Source organism: Arachis hypogaea, chromosome 20 (assembly GCF_003086295.3).
Source record: "Arachis hypogaea cultivar Tifrunner chromosome 20, arahy.Tifrunner.gnm2.J5K5, whole genome shotgun sequence".
NCBI lineage: Eukaryota > Viridiplantae > Streptophyta > Magnoliopsida > Fabales > Fabaceae > Arachis > Arachis hypogaea.
In genome coordinates, this window is record NC_092055.1 from 12,112,191 (window position 1) to 12,128,177 (window position 15,987).

General features: G+C 37.0%; 1 non-coding gene across 1 annotated transcript; it reads left to right on the forward strand.

The window, feature by feature from the left end:
- Positions 1–12,277: 12,277 nt before the first annotated feature.
- LOC112787738 (small nucleolar RNA R71) lies at positions 12,278–12,385 on the forward strand. Its single transcript, XR_003195133.1, has one exon. It is a non-coding gene; the product is annotated as a small nucleolar RNA R71 (small nucleolar RNA).
- Positions 12,386–15,987: the final 3,602 nt, after the last annotated feature.

Consider the following 15,987-nt stretch of genomic DNA (forward strand, 5'->3'; position numbering starts at 1 on the left):
CGCATAAGAATAAATATAAGAATACCAAAGAAAAGAAATCACAAGACCTGGCCCACAGAAAAGCTACCTAAACCGATTCTTAGACTAGAAAAACTCAATAATAGGTTATTGGTAAGGATATTATTACGATATTTGACCTGTGACTTCTAAAACTTTAAGCAGTAATAATAGTAATACATAAATATGAGCATGTGGACCATTTTCTTTTGTATATATATATATATATATATATATATATATATATATATATATATATATAAAATAGAAAAGAAATGACATGACTAAATGAATAATAAAAAATTTTAAATGAAAAGTTTACTTTCAAATAATATTATTTATAAAATAAAAAAGTATATGAAAGAAAAGAAATCCCAAGGTCTGACCTGCAGAAAGACCACCTAAACTAGTTCTCAAACTAGAAAAATTCAATAAAATAAAATAAATAAAAAATTTGTTTCTCAAGACAAGACTCACGCAACAAACAACAAGAACAAAGTAAAAAAAAAAAAGACTACTAAAACTAGAATAAGTACAAAAAATAGAATTAACTCACCAAATATAAATTGTCAAGGCTAAGATATGCTGAGATCTGAAAAAAGAAATGTAAACAACCACAAATTCTAGTAAGATTTTAAAATTGAATACAACTACGTAACGAGATACGAGTCCTAACCCTAAAATTGATTCTTTTTCTTTCTTATCACAATTCAAATTAAAACCTTGACGTCTCACTGAGCTCTAACACCTTCCCATACTCGACACACAAAAAACAAAAAACTTTCAAGATCAATCATATCAAGACACAAGTAATTCAAATAATACAAATAGTATATACGTGAACAAGTAGGTAAATTCAAATAATTTTGCACACCCACAAAATTCAGACAAATACATTTGATAATTGATGCCTATCTTACTGACTGTACATTCATTTATCGGTTATAATGCCAGAATATGATACATTTAGTAATTATCTCAGACACAATCTCTTTATCGTGCATCCGCAAGAAAAACATAATACAAAACTTTTCAAAAGTCTGTTATAGCGGGAAGAGTGTCCTATCACCTTTTCATCGGAGGCTAGCTGATCCAGGAGTAAGTGTTTGGCCACACTACAATAATCGGCCTAAAGGAAGTTTATTGTTTGGCTAAATAATAAACATTGAACTTTATAATTATTTTTTATTTAATTATACAACCACTAATTAGTCCAAAAAAAGTTAGTATTTAACCAATTGATAAAAAAAATATATGCGATAATAAATAGGTATAATTCTCAAATTTTCATGTGAATAATGAGTCGATTCAAAGATAGACTTGTTTGATAGAATTTTGTTGAGAATATTTGACAAGTTACACTAAATGATTTCATGTGTATGTAATTTATGCGAATATGGATCGACCCAAAGAAAGTTCTATACTTGGTCGAATTACATGCGTATTTGTGGTAATAAATATAATCATTATTTAGTTCCATGTGAAAAATAAGTTTGTTCAAAGATAAACTTATTGTTTATAGAATTTATTATCAATGATTGATTACTGCATTGAAAATACTATGTATAAATCAATATTTCTGTTTAAAGACAAAATATTATTATTATGCTAGGTATTTGTGATGGACCTTAAATTCATATGATATGTAACTTAGATGAACATATTGTTTTGTTTTAAGGTTAAGTTTGCTAATGTATGTATCTAGATTTTGCAATAAGGATCAAATAAGTCCTCCTCTCTATAGATAAAGTCTCAAATGGCAAAATTAAACCTTGAGAAGTGGGATTATTCAAATTGTATAAGTCTTATGATTATAAAATATGAGATTCCAAAAGACTCACAGATATTCTATTCAAAATAAGGGTTATTATTGTAAAGGAATTTTTTTAAAAAATACAAAAGTACTTTATTAAATGTCATAAGATTGAAACAAGTATGACATTTTTGTCAAACTTATTTTAATGAGACATATTTGAAAATATAAGTGAATACATCCTGTAAATATTCTGACTTATTTTGAAATTAAATGCACTAAGGCTATAGCTGTATTTAGTTTTTATTTTTCTTTTAGTATAAGTAAATTAATTTAACATCAGTTATCAAACTGTAACTGTCAAAAAATTCTCAATGTGTACAATAAATAAAAGGTCAAAATAAGAAAAGACTAAAAATACTTACTTGACAAGTATCCTTTAAGTATATGAATTTTAAAATAATAAGGATAAAAAAACTGCATATGAGATGTCTCCAAAGAAACAACACATAAATAAATAAAGGATTAAGTTATTTCTTTTACAAGTACTAAAAACACAAGAAGAGAGATTGTGTTAAATATTATTTTTAGTGTATAAAGATGGATATATTTCTAATTTGTTTTGATTGAGAAATTTTTTTAGTTTCAATACTAAGACATATTTAGTGAGTAGATTTTGACTCTTTTATTCATATAAATTGTCTATAAAAAATTTTATAAAGTTATATTTTGTCAAAGGATGTTGCTCATCTTTTTGGGTAATGATAACTTAGTGGAGGGTGAAATAGTAATTCTTTAACGATGAAGTATATGGTATAGAAGAAGATTTGTGTATATGGTATAGTAATTCTTTAATTCTACACATGTAGATTTGTGTTGTCACACAAAAATAGTTTACAAGTGTTTCTAAAAGAAGAAGACAAGATCTGTTATTTTGAAAGTGAGATATAACCTTAAAAGTGAAGTGCAATGACCTTCTTTCTCTTTTACATGAGAGTTTTAATGTTGAACTTAAATAATTATAATTTATCATGATTAATTATAATGCGTGTTTTTTCGATTTTGCACAAAAGAAAGCATTTTGGGTTGAGGCCAGATTTTTTTGTTATTGTTCCATAAATCTTAAAATGTAATATCCTACCACGCAGAGCTTTACACCTAGGATGTAAAACAGAGGTGGCGAGACGCTATGACCTCTAAAATAAAATACATACTTATAATAGTAGAAAGAAGATAATAAACTAGGAGTTTTGAAAAGTGGGTAAAACAAAATCGCAAGATAAAAAGCGCAACGCTCGAGAAAATGGAATTACTTAAGTGCTAAGAAACTTAAGAGTTGAGGATAGGAAAAGTAAAAGAGTAACAAGAGTGCCAAAAATACAGTGAAACTAGCTCCTGACCCAACCTGCGAAGCCAAGACTGGCCGGAGAATATTTACATATATATATATATACATAAGTATCCCGAATATTCCAAAATACAGAAACAAATCCCTAACTCTCCTACAACCTCTAGGAGGAACAAAGTAATCAAGTATATTGGAGAGCAAGCTAAGTACTATATACATATATATAAGTAAATAGAAAACCCAAAATATCCCAGATTACTCCGCTTCAGGAAATCCAGACGCCTAGCGAGGAGCCTCTCGACCTGCATCTGAAAACAACAACACAGTAAGGAATGAGAACCGGAGGTTCTCAGCATGGTAAAGGTGCCATGCGTATAATAACTAAGGTCCTGGGAATGCTAGAGGCAATCCTAGAACCCCGTCATACAATTGTAAAACTTAGTTTCTAAACAGAAGGCATAAATAGGGGTAGGTATACAGAACCTGCCTATACTCACTCAATCTTAAACCTAACCTAACATCAAACCATCTCACCCTTCCTCCGTTCCCCTGTCATCCATACTTTAGCAAAGACAAGCAACCAGACAAATTCATGCACAAGTAATAGGCAGATAGTGCATGTAGTAAGTATAGCAGGTAGCAAGTTGTATACATACAGTTAGGTTAACCCAAGTAATGCATAGCAATCAAAACAAACAAATGCACATGATGCATGCCTGTCCTATGGCTGATGGGGCCCATCTGTCGGCTATCCAGCCAACCCGACAAGTCCAAAAATCTTAGACTGTCCCCCGTTGCGCATCCCCATGAGTCTATGCATAGATTACATAATCATTCATCATTCAAACATTCATTCATAAATCACTCAATGGGGGCTATCCATACCCGGGAATTTATACGTGCCCGGTCACCCTTACGACGTAGGGTCAACAGAGTATCGAGATTCAACCTGGAACACGTGGTGATGAGCCACGGTTCTGTTATCCAGGAAAACTCGTATCTCAGATATTATCATTCATAAACCATTTAATGTTCATAATCATTGTTTAGTCATTTATCAAGCCATGACATCATTACTTCATTCAATAACCACTTTCCTTTCACATAACTCATCACATTTACCTCTTCATTCCTAAGTTACCTTAAAATCCTAACATCTGCTATTTACTAAGCTTACTAGTAGATTCTAGGATTAACAGGGCAAAATTAGGGGTTTTAGAGTTTAAAATCATGTTTAAAACAGAAAAACAAAGGTGCTGAAAAACAGGACGTGTGCGTACGCACACACCTGTGCATGGGCACAGCTTAACAAGAAAGTAGAACGTGTGCGTGCGCACGAGTACGTGCGTGCGCACACATCACCGGGTGTGCAAGCGCCTCGCCTGTGCTAGCACCATCAACAGAAGGCCCATCTTGGCGTGTGCGTGCGCACGGGGCGTGCGTAAGCACAGGTGGATTTTCACTTCTATTGGGTGCGTGCGCACGGCTTTGTGCGTAGGCACACATCAGAAAACCTGGTTCTTGTGCAACTTACAAAAATTCAGTTTTTCGCACCAATTTTCCGACGTCCATAACTTCCTCTACAAAACTCGGTTTTCTGCAAAATTTATATCGTTTTCAAGCTTTTAAAACCTTCTTCAATTTAGAACAAATCTCCTCTTCATCCAAAATTTGTGGAGCAAGTTATGGACGACCAAAGTTCATAAAAATTCACTTTTTGCCAAAATATACCAAACCCCATTTTTACCAAAACTGACATTCCCCATTTAAAGACCAGTCACATTCATGCTCAACATCTCAAAATCATCAACATAATTTACCCTTCACCATCATACAACCATTTTACATCCTTAGCTCAATCCTATTATATTTTCCCAACTTTACACATTTTGTTCACAACCAACCCACTAATCCAATTTCACATTTTATCATCATCATGGAAATCCTCAACCATTATCACAATATTATTCATCATAATAATACCAACCAATCCAAATAAACATCATTCACTATCTTAACCATACCATTACTTTACCACAATCATAAACCCTTCATTCAACACCATCATACTAGCATGTATACATACATATATTTTAACTCCCAATATCAATTACTCAACACATGCACCATATCAATTTATTCATCAACATCACAAATACTAAACATTTAACTCATTTATCCATTTCAACTTATCCTATAGTACTCTAGCCTAAGTTTTCACAAAATCTTACATGTTAAACGCACAAAACCTAAACCATACATTGGCCGATCACGTTATTCCACCCAAGGCAGCCTCACAAGAAAAACACAACCCCTCCAAGCTCAATCAAAACAGCCCAAAACAAGCCTTGACCACCAATAAGCCTCCAAGTACTTCCAATTCAATTCCAATGCATATATACCCACTTAATCTACACCTAATACATATACATGTTCCAATTTTAGTTTTTCCATTATAAATACAAGATTGAGCTAGGGTTAGGATGTTCTTACCATACCCATACGCGTAGCAACTCAAGCTCGATAAGCTCCACAAGCTAAATTGAACCTAGAACACTAAAATTGAACAATTTTCAACATAATTGTTCATGAATTTTCGAAATTGGGGGAAGCTGGTTGAGAAGAAAGTAATGAGTTACTGGTGCACGAAATTGTGATCTCCAGGCTCGAACAAATCCTGGTAATGGCTTCAAAGCTTGGTGCTCTGATCTTAATTCATAATCGTCACAACTTCGATACAGCTAACCAGCAAGTGCACTGGGTCGTCCAAGTAATACCTTACGTGAGTAAGGGTCGAATCCCACGGAGATTGTTGGTATGAAGCAAGCTATGGTCACCTTGTAAATCTCAGTCAGGTAGATATAAAGTGATAATGGTGTTTTCGAATATTATATAGTAAAATAGGGATAGAGATACTTATGTAAATCATTGGTAGGAATTTCAGATAAGCGAATGGAGATGCTTTTCGTTCCTCTGAACCTCTGCTTTCCTGCTATCTTCATCCAATCAGTCTCACTCCTTTCCATGGCTGGCTTTATGTGATACATCACCACTGTCAATGGCTACTTTCGGTCATCTCTCGGGAAAATGATCCAATGCCCTATCACGGCACGGCTAATCGTCTGGAGGCATCACCCTTGTCAATGGCTTCATCTTATCCTCTCAGTGAATAATATGCTCACGCACCCTGTCACGGCACGGCTATTCATCTGTCGGTTCTCGATCATGCTGGAATAGGATTTACTATCCTTTTGCGTCTGTCACTAACGCCCTGCAATCGCGAGTTAGGAGCTCGTCACAGTCATTCAATCATTGAATCCTACTCGGAATACCACAGACAAGGTTTAGACTTTCCGGATTCTCTTGAATGCCGCCGTCATTCTAGCTTATGCCACGAAGATTCTGGTTAGGAGATCTAAGAGATACTCATTCTAGCTTAATTCATGTAGAACAGAAGTGTTTGTCAGGCACGCGTTCATAAGGGAGAAGGATGATGAGCGTCACACATAATCATCACCTTTATCACGTTCTTGGGTGCGAATGGATATCTTAGAAGCGAAATAAGATGAATTGAATAGAAAACAGAAGTACTTTGCATTAATCTTTGAGGAACAGCAGAGCTTCACACCTTAATCTATGGAGTGTAGAAACTCTACCGTTGAAAATACATAAGTGAGAGGTCCAGGCATGGCCGAGATGGCCAGCCCCCTATTGTGATCTAAGATAGCATACAACTGATCAAAGATGCCTAATACAATAGTAAAAGGTCCTATTTATAATAAACTAGCTACTAGGGTTTACATGGGTAAGTAATTGATGCATAAATCCACTTCCTGGGCCCACTTAGTGTGTGCTTGGGCTGAGCCTGAGTGTTGCACGTGTAGAGGTCCCTCTTGGAGTTGAACACCAGCTTTTGTGCCAGTTTGGGCGTTCAACTCTGGTTTTGGCTCCTTTTCTGGCGCTGGACGCCAGATTTGGGTAGAGAGCTGGCGTTGAACGCCAGTTTACGTCGTCAATTATTGGCCAAAGTATGGACTTTTATATATTTCTAGAAAGCCCTGGATGTATACTTTCCAACGCAATTGGAAGCGCGCCATTTCGAGTTCTGTAGCTCCAGAAAATCCACTTTGAGTGCAGGGAGGTCAGAATCCAACAGCATCAGCAGTCCTTCTTCAACCTCTGAATCAGATTTTTGCTCAAGTCCCTCAATTTCAGCCAGAAAATACCTGAAATCACAGAAAAACACACAAACTCATAGTAAAGTCCAAAAATGTGAATTTAACATAAAAACTAATGAAAACATCCCTAAAAGTGACTAGATCCTACTAAAAACATACTAAAAACAATGCCAAAAAGCGTATAAATTATCCGCTCATCACAACACCAAACTTAAATTGTTGCTTGTCCCCAAGCAACTGAAAATCAAATAGGATGAAAAGAAGAGAATATACTATAAATTCCAAACTATCAATGAAACAGAGCTTCAATCATATGAGCGGGACTTATAGCTTTTTGCCTCTTGAATAGTTTTGGCATCTCACTTTATCCATTGAAGTTCAGAATGATTGGCATCTATAGGAACTTCAGATTTCGAATAGTGTTATTGACTCTCCTAGTTTAGTATGATGATTCTTGAACACAGCTTCTTTATGAGTCTTGGTCGTGGCCCTAAGCACTTTGTTTTCCAGTATTACCACCGGATACATAAATGCCACAGACACATAATTGGGTGAACCTTTTCAGATTGTGACTCAGCTTTGCTAAAGTCCCCAACTAGAGGTGTCCAGGGTTCTTAAGCACACTCTTTTTTTACTTTGGACCTTGACTTTAACCGCTCAGTCTCAAGTTTTCACTTGACACCTACACGCCACAAGCACATGGTTAGGGACAACTTGGTTTAGCCGCTTAGACCAGGATTTTATTCCTTTAGGCCCTCCTATCCACTGATGCTCAAAGCCTTGGGATCCTTTTTATTTGCCCTTGCCTTTTGGTTTTAAGGGTTATTGGCTTTTTCTGCTTGCTTTTTCTTTTCTTTCTATATTATTTTTTTTTCTATTTTTTTTTTCGCCCCTTTTTTTTTCTGCAAGCTTTGTTCTTTGCTGCTTTTTCTTGCTTCAAGAATCATTTTTATGATTTTTCAGATTATCAAATAACATGTCTCCTAGTCATCATTCTTTCAAGAGCCAACATATTTAACATTCTTAAACAACAACTTCAAAAGATATATGCACTGTTCAAGCATACATTCAGAAAATAAGAAGCATTGTCACCACATCAATATAATTGAGCTAAGTTCAAGGATAAATTTGAAACTCATGTACTTCTTGTTCTTTTGAATTAACACATTTTTCATTTAAGAGAGGTGATGGATTCATAGGACATTTATAACTTTAAGACAAAGTCACTACTACTAATGATCATGTAATGAAGACACAAACATAGATAAGCACATAACATAGAAAACGAAAAACAGAAGAAAGAAGAACAAGGAATGAATCCACCTTAGTGATGGTGGCGTTTCCTTCTTGAGGAACCAATGATGTCCTTGAGCTCTTCTATGTCTCTTCCTTGTCTTTGTTGCTCCTCCCTCATTGCTTTTTGATCTTCTCTTATTTCATGAAGCATGATGGAGTGCTCTTGATGTTCCACCCTTAGTTGTCCCATATTGGAACTCAATTCTCCTAGGGAGGTGTTGATTTGCTCCCAATAGTTTTGTGGAGGAAAGTGCATTTGAGGCATTTCCGGAATCTCATGGTGATGAGCTTCATGCGCCTCTTGAGCTCCATGAGTGGGCTCTCTTGCTTGCTCCATCTTTTTCTTAGTGATGGCCTTTTCCTCTTTAATGAGGATATCTCCCTCTATGTCAATCCCAGCCGAATTGCATAGGTGGCAAATGAGGTGAGGAAAGGCTAACCTTGCCATGGTGGAGGACTTGTCAGCCACCTTGTAGAGTTCTTGAGGTATAATCTCATGAACTTCCACCTCTTCTCCAATCATGATGCTATGGATCATGATGGCCCGGTCTATAGTAACTTCAGACCGGTTGCTAGTGGGAATGATTGAGCATTGAATGAACTCCAACCATCCTCTAGCTACAGGCTTGAGGTCCAATCTTCTTAGTTGAACCGGCTTGCCTTTGGAGTCAATCTTCCATTGAGCTCCTTCTACACATATGTCCATAAGGACTTGGTCCAACCTTTGATCAAAGTTGACTCTCCTTGTGTAGGGGCGTGCGTTCTCTTCCATGTATGGCAAGTTGAACGCCAACCTCACATTTTCCGGACTAAAATCTAAGTATTTCCCCCGAACCATTGTAACATAGTTCTTTGGATCCGGGTTCTTACTTTGATCATGGTTTTTGGTGATCCATGCATTGGCATAGAACTCTTGAACCATTAAGATGCCGACTTGTTGGATGGGATTTGTTAGAACTTCCCAACCTCTTCTTTGAATTTCATGTCGGATCTCCGGATACTCATTTCTTTTGAGTTTGAAAGGGACCTCAGGGATCACCTTCTTCTTGGCCACAACATCATAGAAGTGGTCTTGATGGGCTTTGGAGATGAATCTTTCCATCTCCCATGACTCGGATGTGGAAGCTTTTGTCTTCCCTTTCCCTCTTCTAGAGGATTCTCCGGTCTTGGGTGCCATCAATGGTAATGGAAAAACAAAAAAAGCTATGCTTTTACCACACCAAACTTAGAATATTGCTCGCCCTCGAGCAATAAACAAAAGAATAGAAGGAGAAGAAGAAGAAATATGGAGAGGGAGAGGGAGATGTGTTTCAGCCAAGAAGGGTGTAGAGGGGTGTGTTGTTGGTTTTGAATTTTGAAGGTAGGTGGAGTTTATGAGGTAGGTTTATGGGGAAGAGTGGATGGATGTGAGTGGTGAAGAGGTGATGGGGAAGAGAGTTTGAGGTGATTGGTGAAGGGTTTTTGGGTAAGAGTGTTTATGGGGTTGTGTGAAAGAGAGTGGTGAGAAGAGGTGAGTGGAGGTAGGTGGGGATCCTGTGGGGTCCACAGATCCTGAGTGGATCCTGTGGGGTCCACAGATCCTGAGGTGTCAAGGGTTTACATCCCTGCACCCATTAGGCATGTAAAAATGCCTTTGTACCCAACTCTGGGCGTTCAACGCCAGGTTGGTGGCCATTTTGGGCGTTCAACGCCCATTTGTGTGCCATTTCTAGCGTTGAACGCCAGAACCATGCCTATTCTGGCGTTCAGCGCCCAGAAGCTGCCCATATTGGGCGTTCAGCGCCAGAACCATGCTCTGTTCTGGCGCTGAACGCCAGACAGATGCTCTTCCAGGGTGTGATTTTTCTTCTGCTGTTTTTGATTCCGTTTTCAATTTTTATATTTATTTTGTGACTCCACATGATCATGAACCTAAGAAAACATGAAAAACAATAAAAATAAGAATTAGATAAACATTGGGTTGCCTCCCAACAAGCGCTTCTTTAATGTCAATAGCTTGACAGTGGGCTCTCATGGAGCCTCACAGATGTGCAGAGCTTTGTTGAGACTCTCCAACACCAAACTTAGAGTTTGGATATGGGAGTTCAACACCAAACTTAGAGTTTGGTTGTGGCCTCCCAACACCAAACTTAGAGTTTGACTGTGGGGGCTCTGGTTGACTCTGCTTTGAGAGAAGCTTTTCCTGCTTTCTCTCCATGGTTGCAGAGGGGATCCTTGAGTTTTAAACACAAGGGAGTTCTCATTCCATTGAAGGAATATTTCACCTCTGTCAACATCAATCACAGCTCTTGCTGTGGCCAGGAAAGGTCTTCCTAGGATGATGGATTCATCCTCTTCCTTTCCAGTATCCAGGACTATGAAATCAGTAGGTATGTAAAGGCCCTCAACCTTTACTAATACATCTTCTACTTGTCCATAAGCCTGTTTTCTTGAGCTGTCTGCCATCTCTAGTGAGATTTTAGCAGCTTGCACCCCATAGATTTCCAGTTTCTCTATTACAGAGAGGGGCATGAGGTTTATTCCTGAACCAAGGTCACACAGAGCCTTAAAGATCATGGTGCCTATAGTACAAGGTATTATGAACTTTCCAGGATCCTGTCTCTTCTGAGGCAATGTCAGTTGATCCAGATCACTTAGTTCATTGATGAACAAGGGAGGTTCAACTTCCCAAGTATCAATGCCAAATAGTTTGGCATTCAGCTTCATGATTGCACCAAGAAACTTGGCAGTTTGCTCTTCAGTAACATCCTCATTCTCTTCAGAAGAGGAATACTCATCAGAGCTCATGAAGGGCATAAGGAGGTTCAATGGAATCTCTATGGTCTCTAGATGAGCCTCAGAGTCCTTTGGTTCCTCAGAGGGAAGCTCCTTATTGATCACTGGATGTCCCAGGAGGTCTTCCTCCTTGGGATTCACGTCCTCTCCTCTCCTCACAGGTTCGGCCATGGCGCTTATGTCAATGGCCTTGCACTCTCCTTTTGGATTCTCTTCTGTATTGCTTGGGAGAGTACTAGGAGGGATTTCAGTGATCCTTTTACTCAGCTGGCCCACTTGTGCTTCCAGATTTCTAATGGAAGACCTTGTTTCATTCATGAAACTTACAGTGGCCTTAGATAGATCAGAGACTAGATTTGCTAAATTAGAAGCATTTTGTTCAGAGTTCTCTGTCTGTTGCTGAGTTAATGATGGGAAAGGCTTGCTATTGCTAAACCTGTTTCTTCCACCATTATTAAAGCCTTGTTGGGGCTTTTGATCCTTCCATGAGAAATTTGGATGATTTCTCCATGTTGAGTTATAGGTGTTTCCATAAGGTTCACCTAAGTAATTTACCTCTGCTATTGCAGGGTTCTCAGGATCATAAGCTTCTTCTTCATAAGAAGCCTCTTGAGTACTGTTGGATGCAGCTTGCATTCCATGCAGACTCTGAGAGATCATATTGACTTGCTGAGTCAATCTTTTATTCTGAGCCAATATGGCATTCAGAGTATCAACTTCAAGAACTCCCTTCTTCATAGGCGTCCCATTATTCACAGGATTTCTTTCAGAAGTGTACATGAACTGGTTGTTAGCAACCATGTCAATGAGTTCTTGAGCTTCTGCAGGCGTTTTCTTTAGGTGAATGGATCCACCTGCAGAAGTGTCCAGTGACATCTTTGATAGCTCAGATAAACCATCATAGAATATATCTAGGATGGTCCATTCTGAAAGCATGTCAGAAGGACACTTTTTGGTCAACTGTTTGTATCTTTCCCAAGCTTCATAGAGGGATTCACCTTCTTTTTGTCTGAAGGTTTGAACATCAGCTCTAAGCTTGCTCAGCTTTTGAGGAGGAAAGTACTTGGCTAAGAAAGCCGTGACCAGCTTATCCCAAGAGTTCAGGCTGTCTTTGGGTTGAGAATCCAACCATAATCTAGCTCTGTCTCTTACAGCAAAAGGGAAAAGCATGAGCCTGTAGACTTCAGGATCTACTCCATTAGTCTTAACAGTATCACATATCTGCAAGAATTCAGTTAAGAACTGAAAAGGATCTTCAGATGGAAGTCCATGAAACTTGCAGTTCTGCTGCATCAGAGAAACTAATTGAGGTTTCAGCTCAAAGTTGTTTGCTCCAATGGTAGGAATGGAGATGCTTCTTCCATGTAAATTGGAATTAGGTGCAGTAAAGTCACCAAGCATCTTCCTTACATTATTATTATTTTCGCCTGCCATCTCCTTTTCCTGTTCGAAAATTTCTGAAAGGTTTTCTCTGGATTGTTGTAATTTAGCTTCTCTTAATTTTCTCTTCAGAGTCCTTTCAGGTTCTGGATCTGCTTCCACAAGAATGTTCTTATCCTTTCTCCTGCTCATATGACAAAGAAGAAGGTACAGAAAAATAATAATAATAATGGAGATCCTTTATACCACAGTATAGGGATCCCTGTGTGAGTGGAAGAAGAGGGGGAGACAAAGAATGTAATATAATGGAAGAAACACAATTGTGAGGATGGAAGAGAGGTGAGATGAGATGTTAGGATATGAATGAATAAATAGAATGAGATGGGGGAGGGATAATTTTCGAAAATTATTTTGAAAAAGAGTTAGTGATTTTCGAAAATGGTTTTTGAAAAATGTTAGTAATTTTCGAAAATTTTTTAAATCAAAAATAAAAAATAAAAATAATTAGTTAATTAAAAAGAAATTTTTGAAAAAGAGGGGAGATATTTTCGAAAATGAGAGAGAGAGAGTTAGTTAGGTGGTTTTGAAAAAGTTAAGAAACAAACAAAAAGTTAGTTAGTTAGTTGAAACAAATTTTGAAAAGATAGGAAGTTAGAAAAGATATTTTGAAAAGATATTTTTGAAAAAGATAAGATAAGAAGATATTTTTGAAAAGATATGATAAAATTAGTTTTGAAAAAGATTTGATTTTTAAAATCACAATTAATGACTTGATTCATAAGAAATCACAAGATATGATTCTAGAACTTAAAGTTTGAATCTTTCTTAACAAGCAAGTAACAAACTTCAAATTTTTGAATCAAAACATTAATTGATTATGTTATTTTCGAAAACTTGATATAAAACTAAGAAAAAGATTTTTGAAAAATATTTTTGGAATTTTCGAAAATAACTAAGAATTTTGAAAAAGATTTGGTTTTTTGAAAAAGATTTTGAGAAAGATAAGATTTTCAAATTGAAAATTTGATTTGACTCATAAGAAACAACTTGATTTTAAAAATTTTTGAAAAAATCAACTCAAATTTTCGAATTTGATGAGAGAAAAAGGGAAAGATATTTTTTTGATTTTTTGAATTTTTATGAAAAACACTAAAATGATGCAATGCATGAAATTTTTATATCAAAACATGTGATGAATGCAAGAATGCTATGAATATCAAGATGAACACCAAGAACATTATGAATGTCAAGATGAACATCAAAGACACAATTTTAAAAAATTTTTAATGCAAAGAAAACATGCAAGACACCAAACTTAGAATTCTTTAATGCTTACGCACTAAGAATTCAAGAATGCACATGAAAAACATGAAAAGACACAAAACAAAAATTCATCAAGATCAAACAAGAAGACTTACCAAGAACAACTTGAAGATCATGAAGAACACTATGAATGCATGAAATTTTCGAAAAATGCAAGATGCACATGCAAATGACACCAAACTTATGATATGACTCAAGACTCAAACAAGAAACACAAAAATATTTTTGATTTTTATGATTTTCTAATTTTTTTTTGGATTTTTTCGAAAATTATATGAAAAAGAAAAATAAGGATTCCAAAATTTTTAATATGAATTCCAGGAATCTTGCATTCTTAGTCTAAAGCTTCAGTCCAGGAATTAGACATGGCTCACTAGCCAGCCAAGCTTTCAATGAAAGCTCCGGTCCAAAACACTAGACATGACCAATGGCCAGCCAAGCTTTAGCATGTAACACCAGAGTATATTGCTCTTGATAACAAATTGCTGCTCATCATTTATCAAGTATGTAACTTACCTCTGATGGTTTGGAAGCCTCAGTCCAAAAGAATTTAGACATGGCTTTACAGCCAGCCAGGCTTCACATGCTTCATGAAACACTAGAATTCATTCTTAAAAATCTTGAATAAAATTTTTGAAAACATTTTTATTTTTTTCGAAAACAGATGAGAGATTTTTGAAAATATTTTTGAAAGTTTTTTTTTGAAACAAAACGAAAAGAAAATTACCTAATCTGAGCAACAAGATGAGCCGTCAGTTGTCCAAACTCAAACAATCCCCGGCAACGGCGCCAAAAACTTGGTGTTGTTGCCGGATCAAACTTGGCACTGATGTTACCGGACCAAAAGCTTGCCGAAAACTCAAACAATCCCCGGCAACGGCGCCAAAAACTTGGTGCACGAAATTGTGATCTCCAGGCTCGAACAAATCCTGGTAATGGCTTCAAAGCTTGGTGCTCTGATCTTAATTCATAATCGTCACAACTTCGATACAGCTAACCAGCAAGTGCACTGGGTCGTCCAAGTAATACCTTACGTGAGTAAGGGTCGAATCCCACGGAGATTGTTGGTATGAAGCAAGCTATGGTCACCTTGTAAATCTCAGTCAGGTAGATATAAAGTGATAATGGTGTTTTCGAATATTATATAGTAAAATAGGGATAGAGATACTTATGTAAATCATTGGTAGGAATTTCAGATAAGCGAATGGAGATGCTTTTCATTCCTCTGAACCTCTGCTTTCCTGCTATCTTCATCCAATCAGTCTCACTCCTTTCCATGGCTGGCTTTATGTGATACATCACCACTGTCAATGGCTACTTTCGGTCATCTCTCGGGAAAATGATCCAATGCCCTGTCACGGCACGGCTAATCGTCTGGAGGCATCACCCTTGTCAATGGCTTCATCTTATCCTCTCAGTGAATAATATGCTCACGCACCCTGTCACGGCACGGCTATTCATCTGTCGGTTCTCGATCATGCTGGAATAGGATTTACTATCCTTTTGCGTCTGTCACTAACGCCCTGCAATCGCGAGTTAGGAGCTCGTCACAGTCATTCAATCATTGAATCCTACTCGGAATACCACAGACAAGGTTTAGACTTTCCGGATTCTCTTGAATGCCGCCATCATTCTAGCTTATGCCACGAAGATTCTGGTTAGGAGATCTAAGAGATACTCATTCTAGCTTAATTCATGTAGAACAGAAGTGTTTGTCAGGCACGCGTTCATAAGGGAGAAGGATGATGAGCGTCACACATAATCATCACCTTCATCACGTTCTTGGGTGCGAATGGATATCTTAGAAGCGAAATAAGATGAATTGAATAGAAAACAGAAGTACTTTGCATTAATCTTTGAGGAACAGCAGAGCTTCACACCTTAATCTATGGAGTGTAGAAACTCTACCGTTGAAAATACATAAGTGAGAGGTCCAG